The sequence below is a fragment of the Coturnix japonica genome, chromosome 1, assembly GCF_001577835.2.
Source record: "Coturnix japonica isolate 7356 chromosome 1, Coturnix japonica 2.1, whole genome shotgun sequence".
Lineage (NCBI taxonomy): Eukaryota > Metazoa > Chordata > Aves > Galliformes > Phasianidae > Coturnix > Coturnix japonica.
Window position 1 is genome coordinate 109,218,332 of NC_029516.1, and position 16,474 is coordinate 109,234,805.

Sequence of the window (16,474 nt, forward strand, 5' to 3'; positions counted from 1 at the left end):
CTATACTCAACATCAGATAGACAGCGACGAGACCTCAGATCAGAAAACACAACATAATTGTGATCATTATTAAAGCCAACTGATATACAGAGGTGAAAAGAAAAAAAAAATGTTGGGGCCAGGGTAGCTGGTCTGTTTTGCTTCAGCATGTAACATAGCTAGATATTTTCCATTAAATATTTTTAATTTAAGTACTCTGAACTAGTCTTGTTAAGCTGGAGCAGGAGGTGGAGTATGGCTGATGGCATCAAATATGATACATCATAGAATCATAGAATTGCTCACATTGGAAAAGACCTTAAAGATCATCAAGTCCAAGCACAACCTAACCATACTAACTAAACCTAACTAACAACCCTCCACTAAATCCTGTTCCTGAGCACCACATCCAAACAGTTTTTAAGCACATTCAGGGATGGTGACTCAACCACCTCCCTGGGGAGCCTATTCTAGTGCTTAACAACCCTTTCTGTAAAGAAGTTTTTCCTGATATCAAACCTAAACCTCCCCAGGCGCAACTTGAGGCCATTTCCCCTTGTCCTGTCCCTGTGAGAAGAGAACAACCCTGTTCTCTCTGCAATCACCTTTCAGGTATTTGAAGAGAGCAATAAAGTCTCCCCTCAGACTCCTATTCCTCAGACTAAACAACCCCAGTTCCTTCAGTCGCTGCTCATAGGGTGTATTCTCCAAACCCTTTACAAGCCTTTATTTCACATGCAGCATTACTAAACACGTGCATTATACAACTATCTGTCAAACAAACAATCAATCAAAAAAACAAACAAAAATACGGGCCACATTGAGGCATTACATAAGTGCCTTGGTTTTCAAAAGCTTCTCTCATTGGCCCTTATTGCTTTAGTTTTATTGACACTTACACAGATGAAGCAAAAGATCTGCTGAAAAGTTTAATATAATACTGTTCAGATAACAAGAGGGCTCGGGAGATTTAAATTCCTGACAGAAGAGAGTCTTAAAACAACTTGGGTGTTATGGAAAATTTATTGCTAAAAGAAACATCACCCAGAAGTTAGTAAGTGAAATAAATATTTCTGGAAATAAAAAGGCCAGGTCTTGAGAGCAGGGCAGCTGAGTGGAACTGTGTGAATTAACTCAGTCCTTGTTCCTTTTGCATGGGTGTATTTTGCTGCAACTGACAATAAGATGTTATTGGGAGGACTGTAGGATCATCCCCTGACACAGACTATCTTTTGCAGCAAGATACCCTCACAATATTCTCACCACCTTCAGTATTAGATGAGCAATATTAGGGTTTCCAGCGAACTTCCTGGAGACTCTTGTTCTCATCTGAATGGCAAATAAACAACGACCCCTGGAAAATTTTGAGGGAACGTGAGTTTTAGGGGGAAAAGCATCAGAAAAGAATAGAATTATACCAGAAACCATAGTGAATTATAAAAGCCACATTGCTTACAAAGAGCCTTACTGTCTTTAACCAATCAGGCAAGGTAGGAAGAGTGAGCAAGATAACCAGTTCACAGGAGGTGGTACCGAACCATCATGTACGATTTCTGCTGCATGGAATCTATTTCTGAAACCACTACAGAATCTGTTCATTACCCATTATGTGCAACAAGAAAACACCTTCCTTTCCATTAACCAGAGTGGCAGTTTTATTGGATGCTCCACCTGTAATAATGATGTCAACCTGACCAGTGCTTTTAAAGTATTGGTTAAAAGTCTTCTGTGGATTTCTCCATGGCTGCTATTGCACCTGTATTGAATATTAATTTACAAATGATATGTGCATATTGTTTCTCTGGCTAAATTAGGAATAGTTACTATTCTGTGCTTATGTTCATAGCAGGCAAGGCTGTACTGGCATCTGAGTATCTAGAAAAGAAGCAAGACCACTCCCTCTGGTTATTATGCAGTCTGTGCTAACCACACTGGGATTTCCCTTCCATGCTGAGGCAGTGATGCTGCGCTGAGACTGTTGTCTGGAGGGTTTGTCAGGATAATGGTGTTCAAGCGAGTGATGTGGGACCCGGGATACTCACATGTGCACCTATGCTACTTTTGGAACTGGATCTAATCTCTTAATTCAAATAAATAAATAAATAAAACCTTGGTAGTCAATCAATCAAGAGGAATGAGAAGCATGAGGAAACAACAGTATTTTTAACCTTGTTCCCACAGCCTTACCTACATTTGTTACTATCTCATATGTTTGTCATAATACTAAAAATCTTACCACAGGCAAAATGTCTCAACAATATTGTTTTCGTTTCGAAACTAGACACAGAATTCAATTCCTGCAAGTCTGCCTTGACAAGCATACAACACTGAACGCTGTAAAGTGAAATCAAACTGAAGTGGCAATTCAGAAAAATCCATGTGCAGAGCATATTAAAAATGCACTGCAACGGCAATGATCAAGCACGGGGTCTTAGGTTACATGAAATGAGTTACTAAAGCACAAATTGTTCTTGAGAGCTACTTATCTTGCTCTCCATAATTAATTTAATACCTTAGATGAGGAGAACAAAGTTAAGGCTCTATCTCCAGTGGGGGTCACTGTTGAAGAATAGCCTCTGATTTCTCTTCTATGGACGATCGAATACATCCTAAAAATGCCAGGAATAATCCAGACGGCTCGTGTGAATGCGCTGGAGTTAGATCTGAGCAGTTCACGTCAGCTGTCAAAGTAAATCTTGTGAAAAGGCCAAGTGTGTGGGCTATAGGAAGCAAATTTTCACGTCATTAACACTCTATACGCACAACAAAGAAGTGAGACAAAAAGAAGGGGTAGGTGTGTGAAAGAGCTTTTTCCTTTGACCTCAGACCAGGCTCGGGACGGTAACATCTTGGTCACCGATTGAATGAGTTACCAGTTTTCCCTTTAGGACTCCATTTATACTCCCATAGCAAGTCGCAGAGACTCCTGCAAGTCCTGGTTATCACATGTCATGGTTGTGAAGCCTTTTCAGACAACCTTTCCTTCATTTTTAGTAGAAATGTAAAAGTGATGTAACTCCAGTGTGTAGTTTGGTGAGGTCTCCATACGTCCCAGTGCTTCCCACAGCAGGATCTGCCAAAGTGTGTGCAGAGGGAAGGAGGGAAGGGTTTGGGAAATAGGTTGTGCATTTGGATGCATGCACTTGCTCTTGTTTTCCGGCCTTCCTGGGGTTAACATCAAAAGCAGCTGTGAAATGAGGGCTGGTGTGAACAGAAGAGCACATGGGACACAAGGAGCACACATCCATGTGTCACAGCACAGTGTATCCAACAATTGTCTGAGGTCCCTATATTCTCCTCCTTATTAGACCTTTTATATTAGTAGCCACAAGCACTGAAGGGAAAGTGATGTATCCCTGGTGACTTAATGGACAAGCTGTATAACAATGTTGAACAATAAACAAAACCAGTACTCTTCATTTTCTACAGAGCAAGGCTCCTTTTGTACCAGCTGACCATCTGGCCCATTCATTCCACTTGGTAACATTAATGCAGGCCTGTATCTTCACGAGTATCACTTAAACCCTGAGTTTCACCCTTTAAAAGATGTTTACTGCTATTCACTCCTGGTATTATATTTCTTACTGAACCTGCACTAATGCATCCATTCTGGACTGAAAACTCCCATAAAACTGAAAATATCCCCTTTAGAAGAGCATGGCCGTTACATGATACATTATTTGTCGACAGCATAATCTTTATACCTGGTTGTATTCAGATTAAAAAGCTGCTATTCCTCTTTGCTTCCAGAAGACAGCAGCAGCAGCAGCCCTCAGGCCACAGGGGATGGATAGAGTTGCAGACAGATCTTATATACAGTCACCTATTCCTAAAAGCATGGTTTTAACTGAATAAAATAACCATACACACCGGGTCCTGTGTTATGCTCTTGTAAATCGGAGTGACGCTGGTCAAGCTCTGTCATTTTTAATGACTAACATTCTAGCTCAGAAACTTTCAGGTCGTAAAACAGGGAGTGGTAGCTCCCTCTTCACTTAGCATGGAGAGCAAAGGATTGAGGAGGTATTCAAGGAGTGGTTATTAATGTGAAGATATCAAACCCTGTTTGTTGGGATTTCAAAATACAGCATTTAACTGCTCAAAGAGCAGCCCCTACTACTGTTAATCATCCTGAGTGGTGCTTCACTGGGGAAGGTTAAAAAGGCCTATTGGTTTCAGGTAATAGATACTTGATGCTTCAGATAGCTACACTAAGTTGGGATGGAATTGGAGTCTCTGTTGAAGAGGAGAACTGCTGGCAAAGATCATTCAAAACCTAAGCACTCTCACGTGGCTGTGAACATCACACTTTGTTTAAAGCTTGCAATCTCAGCACCTTTGCAACTGCAAAATACCAGTTCCTTCACTTTTGTGCATAGTCGTCCTTTTCATGTCCTTGAACTTCCCTGTTTCATCTGGCTAAGAACTGAAGTGTGTCAGCCAATGCTCATCTGCAATTGCATACACAAGGTATAAAACAGAAGGGAATACTAATACAAATACTTCATCTGGAGGACTTGTTTGTGGTATAAGGAGTGCTTCTCCTACCTCACCTGAACAGACGTAAGCATGAGACAACATGATGTGTTTCTGCTGTGCTCTTTTATAAGATGAAAGTTGAACATTTCGTTCTGCTCCAATTTTAGCACCATCTCCACAGATAATACAGAGCATTTCACAGACTTTCCAAGAACATCCTTTCTTTTTCTTTTTTTTCCCTTTATTTTTTTTCCATGATGTTTATGGAAAAAGAAATTTGTCACACTACCTTGCAAAAGGCGGTTGCTTTGTTGACCAGATGCCAAACTGAAATTCAGACATGGATGGCCAGAAATAAGATTTACTTTAATCCTACTAATCCTGAGCTGTTGATTGGTACAAGGCACCATCATAGCTGGGTAAGCTTCCCAGGCTTATCATCTGATTCAGTTCAGAGTCATGAGATCACTTTGGATTTTCAGTTTTTCCCTTGTAAGGGACAACGCTGCTGCCTCGTGTTTCATTCTCTGCTATAAACAAAAATGAGCAAAAGAAATAATGGACCTTTGCCAGCAGATGCAGAAAGCTCAAGGCAAATGGCTTGCTGAATCCTGACAGTGTTTCCTACCAGGAGGGGTGAAACTTAGATCTGTCCTGCAGGTGGCTAGTGGTCTACCTGGGTAAATATACAGCCATCTTTACTTCACTGAAGCTCCAGACTGTCTTCAGCAATTGAAATCACATGTCATGCAGAATAGTTTGGCTTTGTTTTGCTTAGGGAAAGGGGAAAAAAATGAGCTCCTCAAAACTTTTTCAAATGATTATGAGGACCACTCTTGAGTTGGTGGGGGCCTATTTATAATGCTCTTCTGAGAGCATCTGGAAGCAGCCTCCCAAGGATGTGTGGATTAAAAGGTTGAAAACCACTCTTTAGACATGGTTCAACAACCCAGTCCAACAAACAGCAGCAACCTGCTTAATCACAAAGGGAAACTGCACTCACACTATGTGGTTAAAAAAATGAGCAGGACTTCTGCAATAAGGCTGTCCTGTAACTGAAAAAAATTGCTTAACTTAGTTTTAAAATACACTGATTATATTGTGTGTTCCAAGTTGACAGTGCTGCATCACATTCCAGAACACCATATTTGGTTTGCTTTATACCTCACTAGGATATTATCTGTTTATCTGCTGCCTGCATTCCAGACCATTTGGAAAATTCCTGCCCTTGAAGATTATCTGGTTGTTGGATAATTAGAAGGATACAGATACCGATATATGCAAAGTACCCCAAGTTACAATGTTATCAAGGTAACATCACCATGCCAACAATGCAGTTGGAGCTGAAATAAAAAGATACATATTCAGTGTTACACTTAACCCTATTTAGTGTCTTGCAGGTAAAACTTGAAAGGGCAGAAGGTGGATAAAGAAAAGAAAGATGGGTAAAGAAAAAAAGCTTCTAAGACCTACTTTTACCTAGAAAGAAAAGGTGAAAGTTTTAAAGAGGTGAGAATGGCTGAGTTGCACTGTTTTTTACTTTAAGCTGTCTGAAAGGATTAGCACCTCAGAGGTTATTTTGAGACTGTGATGGTCTTTTTTCTCTCCCTCTTAGTGGCATCCTTGCAATGGAGCCCTCTACGATTCTGAGGCTCTTAGGTGCTACGGTAATATAGATGATAGCTGGTAGTAAACAACACAACCTCCCACACACAGTATTTGGATAAAGCAGACGACTGAGAACAGCTCTTGCAGTCCTTTTTAACAGTGGATGCAATTAATTTGTTAACATTTCCCTGTAGTCTCACAAAGAAGCTGAACAACATGGAAAAAATAAACCAGATAATAAATGTACATTGTTGATTCGGCTGAACCCTCAGATGTTATCCATTGTTTATACTGAACACCTTCACACATCTTAAAGGAGAGTCTCATCTCCTGAATGCGGAATGCACTATTGAGACAGAGTCCTTCCAAACAGAATGAAATATGCCACAGCATTGTCACCAAGGCAGAGCTTAAAAACAGCGCAACCAAGGTTAATTGCTGTAGTCGTGGGATGTGTGACATTGAACAACATCTCCATTAACTAGTCTCCAGCCTACCCAGCTCTTGCTGCATTCCAGAGGGACTTTTAAGTGCATTGAGTTGTCTACAGAAGTATTATTTGCAAAACTATTGGCTCAGGAATTGAAAGATGCCTGGTCATCCTCTCCAGAGTCCTGCCTTCCAAAAGCATGGAGTGATGAAACCCACCCTTGGAAAGTGCTAGCAGGCAGGAATGTCAAATAGAACAGGGGAGAAACAGCAGCTGCTGGTTAACCCAGGGTTTGGGAAGCAGTGAGAGGTACACATTTCTGTATCTGTGGGAGTCTGGGGGGAGCTAAGTAGCATCCTGCCCTATATATCCTAGCCCTCAAATTGAAGTCCATTATCTCTTATGCAGGGAGTAGGTTCCTCAGATACTGGCAGCCTACATTTACTTGTAAGTCTGACTCCGTGCTGCTGGTGTCAGTGGAAATTCCTGTACTGGTAATGGAGGGCACAATGTTGCTTCGAACTGAAGGAACTGGATGGTGCTAGAAAGACAAAGAGCCTTTTAGCTCCTGTGGTTAACAGAGCAACAATTTTCCCTATTAAAAGAGTGCCCTGTTATAGTGGAAAATACATTTCTGAGCACCTTTAGTCTACAACAGTGTTGTCTTTGCAAGAAGTTATTACAGTGGTATCAGGAAATTGCTCCAGTAAGTTGACTGAACTTCTTTTAAGATTCCTCTCCTAGCAATTTAACTAGTAAGCTATTTACCAGCTGAGTAGTGGGCATCTCTATGTCTGTTTCTGTCAAGATGTGGGCATTTCAGAGATCTCTGATGTCCTGGCTTCCTGACTTCTGACTATATACAGCTTACTCTTCTGACAATTCACATAAATAGTCTTATTTAAAGCTGACTTCGTGATCTCTTAATGCTTTTCAAGGCTAAGGTTTCAAAAGAGTTTTCTCTTCAATTTAGTTTATAGCACCACTGTATTTCACAGATGGTTTCAATGTATTTTTGGAGTCTATATGGAATCAGTATTTGAGTTATAAGGTATGTATATCAGGTGAAGCCATAGCCACCATTCCTTGGCAAACTGTTAGATCTAATGAGCTGAATCTCCTCTACTTTATTGCCTAATTAATTCTTGAATGATCATTGAATTGCAGGAGCAGGAACTCTGCCAACTTTGGTCACACTCTGTATTGGGTTATGCCAGAAAGGATTGGAAAGTGAGGGCTTTCTTTAATCTGCATACACAAAGGGAAACTTCTAGGTGGGTGGGCAGGGGTTTCTTTTGCCTACTTGCACAACTGAATAGCAAGAGGAAGTGGGTCTTCAGCCAAGGGTTAAAATCCACAGGGAAGAGCAGATCCCACTGGGAGAGCAGGGCCATGAATTCATACTCCTCAGGTTTGGCTTGCTGCTGAACTGCACTGGGTTATTAATCTGCAGAGGAGTCTGCCTTGGATTCCTAGACCTTTTGTGGCTTCTGCAAGCACTACCATCACAGCAGATTAGTTGGAGAGGTAAGTCAGGGGCTGCTGAAGATGGCCTGATGGCACAGTGAGATTCATCCGAGAACTGACTGAAGAATTCAAGAAGCAAGAACACTGCTGCAGTCAGGGTGAAGTTAGACAAGCAGCATGAGAGCAAAACTTCTTGTATTTTTTCAAGGCAGCACTTTCTTATTTCTAAGGCTTTGTCCTGATTTTTATCATAGGAAGTCTTTTAGATATTTGGTCAAGTCACAAGTTTATTGCCTACATGCTGTCCACAAAAAAAAGCAAGAGCTGTATATTTGTTCTAGAGACATGAACATCCCACAGGTGAAGAATTTAGAGTATAGGCAAAGACCGATGGGTTCTGAACAACTCTTTACCTCTCTCTGTGTTGTCTTCAACAGCAACACTCAGAACTACCAGTCAGGGAGAGCATCCAGACCTACCCACTTTCCCTTCACACTCCCAGTATTCACAGTTTGTGTATTTAGGGTATAAGAGGGCATTCCACTCAGTCTTCTGCCTTAACATTTGCTTACGTAACTGCTGTCATTAATTTGACCGGTTTGTCTGAGGTAATAGGGTTGAAATGATGCTGGCAAGGAGACTTATTTATAAAATGTTGTGGATGTTGCGGCTATTCTCCTTCCTGATATAAAAGATGCAGTTTAAATTTTATGAATTAATGTCATTATTTCTTTCTTAATGTGTAAATAAACTCAGGTTATACCTCGGTGTGGGTTTAACTTAGGTCACTGACACAACCAGTTTGTTTTAATGAGAAGAGTAAAATGGCCAGAAGCTAATAGAATACTTAAGATCTGAAATTTAGTGGCTGTTTTACATTCAGATGGCAGACAATCAACTTTCAACTGCTGTCCTGGGCATTAGCGAGCTCTTTTTTTCCAGCAGACTGAAGCTCCTGGATAGCAATCTGTTGGAAGTGTGAAAGCTTAGCACTGTGGTGAAGACCAGCACCAAACTGAATGAAAAGGCCTTATAACAGTACTCAGGCAGATGTTCTGATTTTCTGATATGATTCATAAATGATCCCTGTTCATGTATCACTGTCCTTTTCTCTGGCACTTGGCTACAGCTCTTGTGCCAGCATCACTCCTATGCTATGCAACCCTCTGAATTGTTGACGGTGATCTCAGAAGTCATGAAGAGTTTCTGTCTGTGCACAGAAGCACCATTCCTTTAGGACTGGTGCTCAGGGGACATGCAGGCAATGCCCTCCCTGCAGTATCTTGGCTCACTTCTCCAATGGTTCCCTGGGAGCTATTTTCACTCAAAAGCTGTCTCTGATGGGACACCAAAGTGAGCAAACTTCTGCTACTAGCAACACTCCTACAACAAGCCCCACAATCTTTTTTGGAATAAAAGCTTTCACTAAAACAACAACAACCAACCACGTGTGCATGGTGGATCTGTCACGTAGACACTCATTCGGAGTCTCCTTTGCCAGGGGGGTTGGACTAGATTATCTCTAGAGGTCCCTTCCTACCCCTGCAGTTCAGTGATTCTGTAATTTCCCTTCAGTATTTAACGTACAAAATTGAGAGCAATGGCATCTTCTTCTTTTGAAATGCCAACTCATCAAAAATTGCAACAAGTACTCGTTTTTCTGGTATTTTCAAAGTAATTGTGAAGTCTTTGCAAAGAACCATGACAAGCATAGCAATTGTTTTTTTCTTCATCACCTGTCTCTTTTCTCACTGCAAATGCTGGAAAGTCCTAGAGTGGTAACCATGCCACTTAAAAAAGAAATTTAATGAACATTAGGCCATTCATATGAATTATATGAATCATCTAAATATGCCGCTTTTCATGCTGAATTAATTTATCCATATTTCCAGAGTACTCAATAGCTGCTCAGTTATTTTAGCACTGCATGTAGTAAGTTGTGGACAATTTATCATCGGAGAAGGGGTCAAGAAGCTTCAGTCTAAGCTAGGAGGTGTCCAGAGGATGAGGAGAACTAGTCAGGGAGAGTGTCTAATAGCTGTGGGCACTGCTGGTCACACACCAGCATCAGTGGTGGGGGTGACCCTCCAGAACACCAGTCCCCTGTGATCCACACTGTGATAAGGGTCCTTGGCCAGATCTGGATGAGTGTGCCATAAGGGGATACTGGCACACAAGGAATGCTTTCATTCTGTGAGCATTCATTTGCTTTGGCTGCACAGTTCTCTCATGTGCCTGCAATGCTATAGCCTGCACTGATAGATACAGATCAGCAGTTGTGTGCTCAGCACCTTTGCTTACATCTGAAATTTTTCCAGATCAACAAAGTTACACAGATCTGGCTGATAACGTCTATAGCTTAAAAACTTCCTCTTTTCAGCTCCTGCCTGTAGTAGCTGGCTGCTGGTGATTAGTCTGCTAATTAGCAAGGGTGGACCAGAAACAAAAAAAAAAAAAAACCAACAGCAACAACAACAAAAAAAAGCTTTTAAATCAAAGACATAACCCCCAGGCACACTATTCAGGGAACACCATATGCTAAGAGAAGCTGCTTGCCCGGGAATACGTGCATTTACATTTCACATGGCATGCCATCTCCTGCACATTCTTTCCAAAGAGTTAAATACAGCAGAAAATTATACTTAATATTTAATAAAATTTAACTGTGAACCTCTGGCCTCACTACCACTTTAAGGAAGAGACCAAGGAAAAAATACTTATGGGGGAAATTTATAGCAGCAACTTAAAATTATTCTAGACTTTCACCACCACAATGAAGTCAGGCTTGGTTCCTTGGGCTTGCCCATACACAGCCACCTGGAATTATAAAGCTTCAGCATAATGAGCACTGCTGCACACCCAGGGGCATCATCTCTGCCACAAGACAATGCTGCAGTGCCACCACAGCTTTCCATACTTGCAGTGGCACTGAGCTGTACTATCTTTTCTTGGTTTGCATTGAATGTTGTACCCCTAATGACCATCCTCAGATTTTAAAATCCAAGTAAAAGAGAACAACCTTGCTCTGGAAAAGCTGCATGTTCTTTAACTCCCTTGTGAAAGACCCCAGATCAGACCCTGGATAAGCAGTAAAAGATGCTGCAAGATAAGTAGCAAGCTGAAACTGTGGGAGCCAAGAGTATCTTTCTTCAGTGCAGCATGTAAAGCCTCATGGGTCCATCAGGTGAATTTTAGGATGTTCCAGTTTGGTATTTCTCTCTTCAGCAGCTGATGTGCCACCCACTGAACAGACTCTAGTCTCAGACCCTCTCGTGTGTATCAGTGTTTCATGTTACTGCCAGGACTGAAGACCCTTACATGGAGATTGCTAGACATAAGAAGAGAAAATAATTCACTGTCTCCTAAACAATAACATAGCATGCAGCCTGTGCGGCTCTGTGAGCTGGTGGTGCTGAGGGCACACACCCTGAGCACATCTCTAGCTCCAGCTGCTCTCCCAGCTTCAGGCAGACAAGATGCAAGGAGTACGTTTACCATTAGCAAGGTACCCCTGGAGGACCACACAAGCACATTCCTCTCCATCCCCTCAAGAAAAATGCGGCCTCCAGCCTTTCACTGTGTCAGCACAAAGAGTAATTCACATGCATATGAACGCATTTGGCTAATCATAGTGTAGGGATAATTCTCTGTATATAATTACATGCTATACTAAGCAGTTAACACTGCAGGGATGTTAAGGTCTGTGCCTGCGTAGGAATGAGGATGGATGGTTATTATACAATGTTCACAGGGCAAACGGGCAGTTTCCAGCCTGCTAGTGTATTTGGCATAGACACTGAGCTGAAATCTATATCTAAGTTGTTGCTGCCCTGACTACAACCAAAAGTAGTTGCTGCTGGGAGATTCAATTTAAACACTATCCCCTTATCTTTGTGAAAAACTTATGTCTTTGCATGGGGATCTCCATCATACTGATACCTGAAGCTGCCTGGCTTGCTGGATTATCCAAAAACATGATCCTGAACACCAAGTTCACTCTCGCTTTTAGAAGTTTCAAGCAGCTGTATATCTCATATATGGCAAGGGATTAGCAAGTATCTGGCATTAGCAAGTATCTAGCATGATCTGGAGATCATGACATCTTGTATAGGCTAAGGGTTTTCTGGAATCTGTGAGTAAAGAAGACACATGGAGCCCTCTGAGTAGAAATAAAACTAAATAAACATCAAAACAGAATTTTTCCAATTGAAACAAACAAACAAACAAAATTTCAAGAGAAATACCAACCAAATTTGAACAGAAGTTGAAAAAGAAAAGTAGAGCAACATCTTTGCATTAAAAGTCAAAGATAAGGGGGGAAAACAGCAACACACTCCATTCAGGATAGAAGATATAAGGAAACTCAGTGATATTAATAATGCAGTAAGAGGAAGAGAGTTCCAAGTAGACACAAACACAGGGATAGTTTCCAAAGATCATGAATCAGGCTAGAACATTATGAGTTTTTTAAAAGAATGGCACCTTTACTCCTGTTTCTAAGCCTTGAGAAGATACACCAATCCTCTTTTGCTCTAAGTTATTTTTGTTCTGCTGTCACCACAGCTAGAAGCTTAATTCATACAAGTCAGAAATTCTTAAACAATTAGTTGGCTTTCCGAGAGGCAGCAAATATTAATAGACTCATGAGAAAAGCTTATAAACTGGCAAGGCTGAATCAGGAACCCCTAGTGTCAGAGCAAACCCAAACAGAGACAACATGAATTGCTGACTGAAGCCAGGGCAAATTTCCCTATAAATCCTCTGATTCCATGTGACCTTTGGCAAATTGCTTGGTCTAGGTTTGTTCCTCTGTCTACTCAGCTGGAAAACTGGTTTGAAAACAGAACAGAAAAAGGAGGAGCTGACAAAAAAGCCAGATGCTGAGTATGAGCTAAGCCCTTCCAGATAAATAAATAATTTCTAAATAATCGTGATAATATAAAATGTTCTGCATACCTCATGTTTCTCTTTCTATGTTTACTGCTGGATCTGAGCCCATTTACCCCGAGAAGATGAATATGATTACACTTGAAAGGGATCTGGTGCCAAATCAGCAGGGAGAGGCATCAGTCCTTATAGGGAATACTGGACTGCCAAAGGCAACACTGTGATAACACTGGATCCCATTCAGATTTCCAATCCAGATCATGGCTGAGGCCAAGACCAAAGTTAAACGGTTTTCTCCTATGCAGAAAGGAAAGAGAAAGCAAGTGGGGGACACTGGAAAGCCCCGGAGCTTTTCTCCATGGGACTGGGCAAGCATCACAAGAAGCTCAAGGCAATATTTCCCCATGTACAGGGAATGGTTTGGATCTTGGGATCTGATCCTGTGGTTTCTGTCAGCCGACACACAGCTTTCACTAAATCCTGCCTTGCTCCAAAATAACTTGAGTAATAATAATCTTACCAACAATTGTGGAAGACACTCAACAGGGTATTTTTAGAGGAAGGTTGATTATGCTCTCCAGAAGCAAGGGGGAAAAGACTTGTCTGTGGTGGTTTGTTGGGTTTTGGGGAGTGTTGGTTTTTTTGTTCCTTTTCGTAGCTTTGATTTACTGTGGGAGTTCACTTACAAGCATTTATTTACTGCTGTTGGCAGGCTGAGTGTGCATGCAGCCTAACAGATTTATCTGTACTACTGCTGGGTGGTCACTATTCTTGTGTTATAAGATTAATTTCAAAGACTCCTAGGGCGTTTGGTACTGGAAATTTTAAACTATTCAAGTAAAATAATTATGCATTTTTCTCCATGACCTCATCCATCTACACTAGGAAAGTCAGTATCTGTAACAGACTGGTGGTGTAGCTCTTCAAGCAATGGGGAGAAAGGATGGCTATTGCTATTGCAGCTTCAATACAATCCAAACTCAAAGCAAAATCTCCCCTGCCTGAATGTGCCCCTAGATGAAAACAGACATCTCCAACAAGCAGTAATGCCCATTTTGACTTTTTCTTTCTAGTTCAATCCTGTGTCATGCAACACCCGTGCAACAACTCATAGAGAAGAGAAGGGGGATACCAATGTGCATGCACTGGCTTCCCAAATTGCCAGTACCCAGGACAGCTCTGGCTCCCCTGAGGGCTATGCAGCTGAAGAGGGACATTCTCATTTTTCATTAAGGTGGTAGAGGAAAGGAGGGTGGAAAAGCAGCAAAGGGCTAAAGCAACTGTCCTTTAACTGGGACATTCCTGCTTCTTTCGTGTTGGAGAGAAATCAAGGGGTTTTTTTTAGAGTCAGATGAACAGGAAAGAGAGGTGACATCTCCAGTGGGCAGGAAATGCTCCTCAGCAGATGGAAGCAATCAATACCTTTTGACTTGCTGGTTCATGGAGAGACCTGCCAGGTCTTTTCCAGGGGCTGCATGAACACATCTTTTCTTTCTCTCTGACAAACTGACCACATATTTTTTGCTGTGGGACAAGATTGCAAACATTAACTCTTAGGGAAAGACTTGCTGAGCCTGATGAAAACTCTCAGAGTCCACCCAGAATTAGAATGTCTTAATTAATGACACCAGTGTGTCAGAGAAGAACTGTCCAAGAGCATCCCAGGGGAACCATCTTCTTTTCCCCTTCTTTTCCACAGGGAGATAAGTCAATAAAAATGGGCTGACAAAGGACACTTTGTTCTAAGTAACAGCCAAACCCATGCAATCCAGTCCTGAAAGTCTACTCCTTTTGCCACTTTGGAAATATAAGTTCAACTGATTGCACTGTGTCTGGGACAGGCTGAAAAATCAATGACTGAACTGGAAAAAAAAGCTAACAGAAAGCACCATCCTTTTATTTTATTTTTATTACAAAATGACTTTATTTGATAGATTCTTTCTTGAATAAGTTGCTTCTTGAAGCGATCTTAGTGGAGACTTAGAAAGAATTAGGGTTGCAGTAGCTGGCTCACGATAACCACTGAATACATAACAATATTACTGCCAGCAAAGCTGACACTTTAATGGGAAAGTTACCCATTCCCACCACAAAAGCGGTCATTTTCTTGAAGTGCATTTGTAAACTCAGCACATGGCAAAGTTTCACTCTTCACCTTTGAGCACAGCGGTTAGTGACAAAGGAGATCTGAAGATGGGGAATGCAGCCCTGGGAGATCTGAACTCCATGGCTTGTTTCGTTTTTTTTTTCTCCTTTCTATTTTTTCCCCAATAAAAGGAATAGATACTTTTCACAAGCAGAAAGTTGCCACAGCAAGGTCTTCTTGCTTCTCTCAGCAAAACTGGAGCATTTTTGTCTGTTAAAAATGTCACATTTTCACCTGGGGCAAATTCATGAGAATTTACTAAGATTTACAACAAGAAGCAAAGTTTTAATTTCTATGAATATGCCCCAGGTGAAAATGTGACATTTTTACAGAGAGGAATGCACCATTCTCTTCAGCTAGAGTATTTTCCTAACAAAATAACAGTTTGATTTTAAAAGCTGCCTTCAATTATGCTTTTTAGAGCTACAAAAGAAAAGTTTAATGTGCCCATAAAACCAACTCCTTCCCCGTTTCGCTACAAACAGGAGCTTTCCAGTTGTAGAGACAGCATTAATTTTATTGTTCTTATGTTCAGGATCTTTAATCACGGATCAAGAATGGATGGATCAGGCGCTGCACAGGGGAAGAACATATGGCTGGTCCTTGCTTCAAAGAGCCGAGCCCCTGTGGCAAGAGACAACATCATGGGGGAGTATATGGAAAGCAGACAACGTATAATCAGCAGAACAGGGCCATGAAAGGATGTACCACAGACATGTGCTTTGTGCTGGGAGAGAGAGTCATTCACACGGGATTCTGAAATCCTTGAACTTGGGTCATGGTACTGGGGACAGGCTTGGGGGGAGAATCTCGCTCCACTACAGTAGCTAGAAGATGAAATGTAATGCCCTTCATTTTCTATTTGTCTCACTGTTACTCAGGTGGCAAATAGCTTATGTATGAAGATGGAATTGATGTATGACACCAGGACAGAGTGCCAGAAAGGAGAAGAGGATCCAGAAAGCAGGTGACTGTGGTTCAGAAAGCCAAAAACATTCTGCAGCATCATTCTGGTGTAGAGCACAAGGAGTATTGTAAGCTGTTTGACATAACCTTGGTCTACATAGGGCTGTTAAGGCCTCAGCTGGAATATTTTGTTTCATTTCAAATGACCCAAATCCTGTTCAACAAAGCCACAAAACCAATTAGAGATCTAGAAAATGTGATTTATGACAAAAAACTGAAGGGAGTAATGTTGTTTAAGTGTAGAAAAGTAAACATCAAAAGGGAGACAAGACCAACCTTTAAATATGTCAAAGCTATCTGCAAATATGAAGGAATATTTCTGTTCTTCATGTCCACTGATGACAGGATGGGAAATAACGAGCCTCGATGGTCACGAAAGAGATTTAGGATAAACATGAAAACAAAATCTATCGGTAAGGATGATTAAGCATGAGATAGATTGACTGGGGAGATGGTTATATTGCCGTCGGTTTTTTTATTTGTTTTTGAAGGACAGCTTAGGCTAACACCTT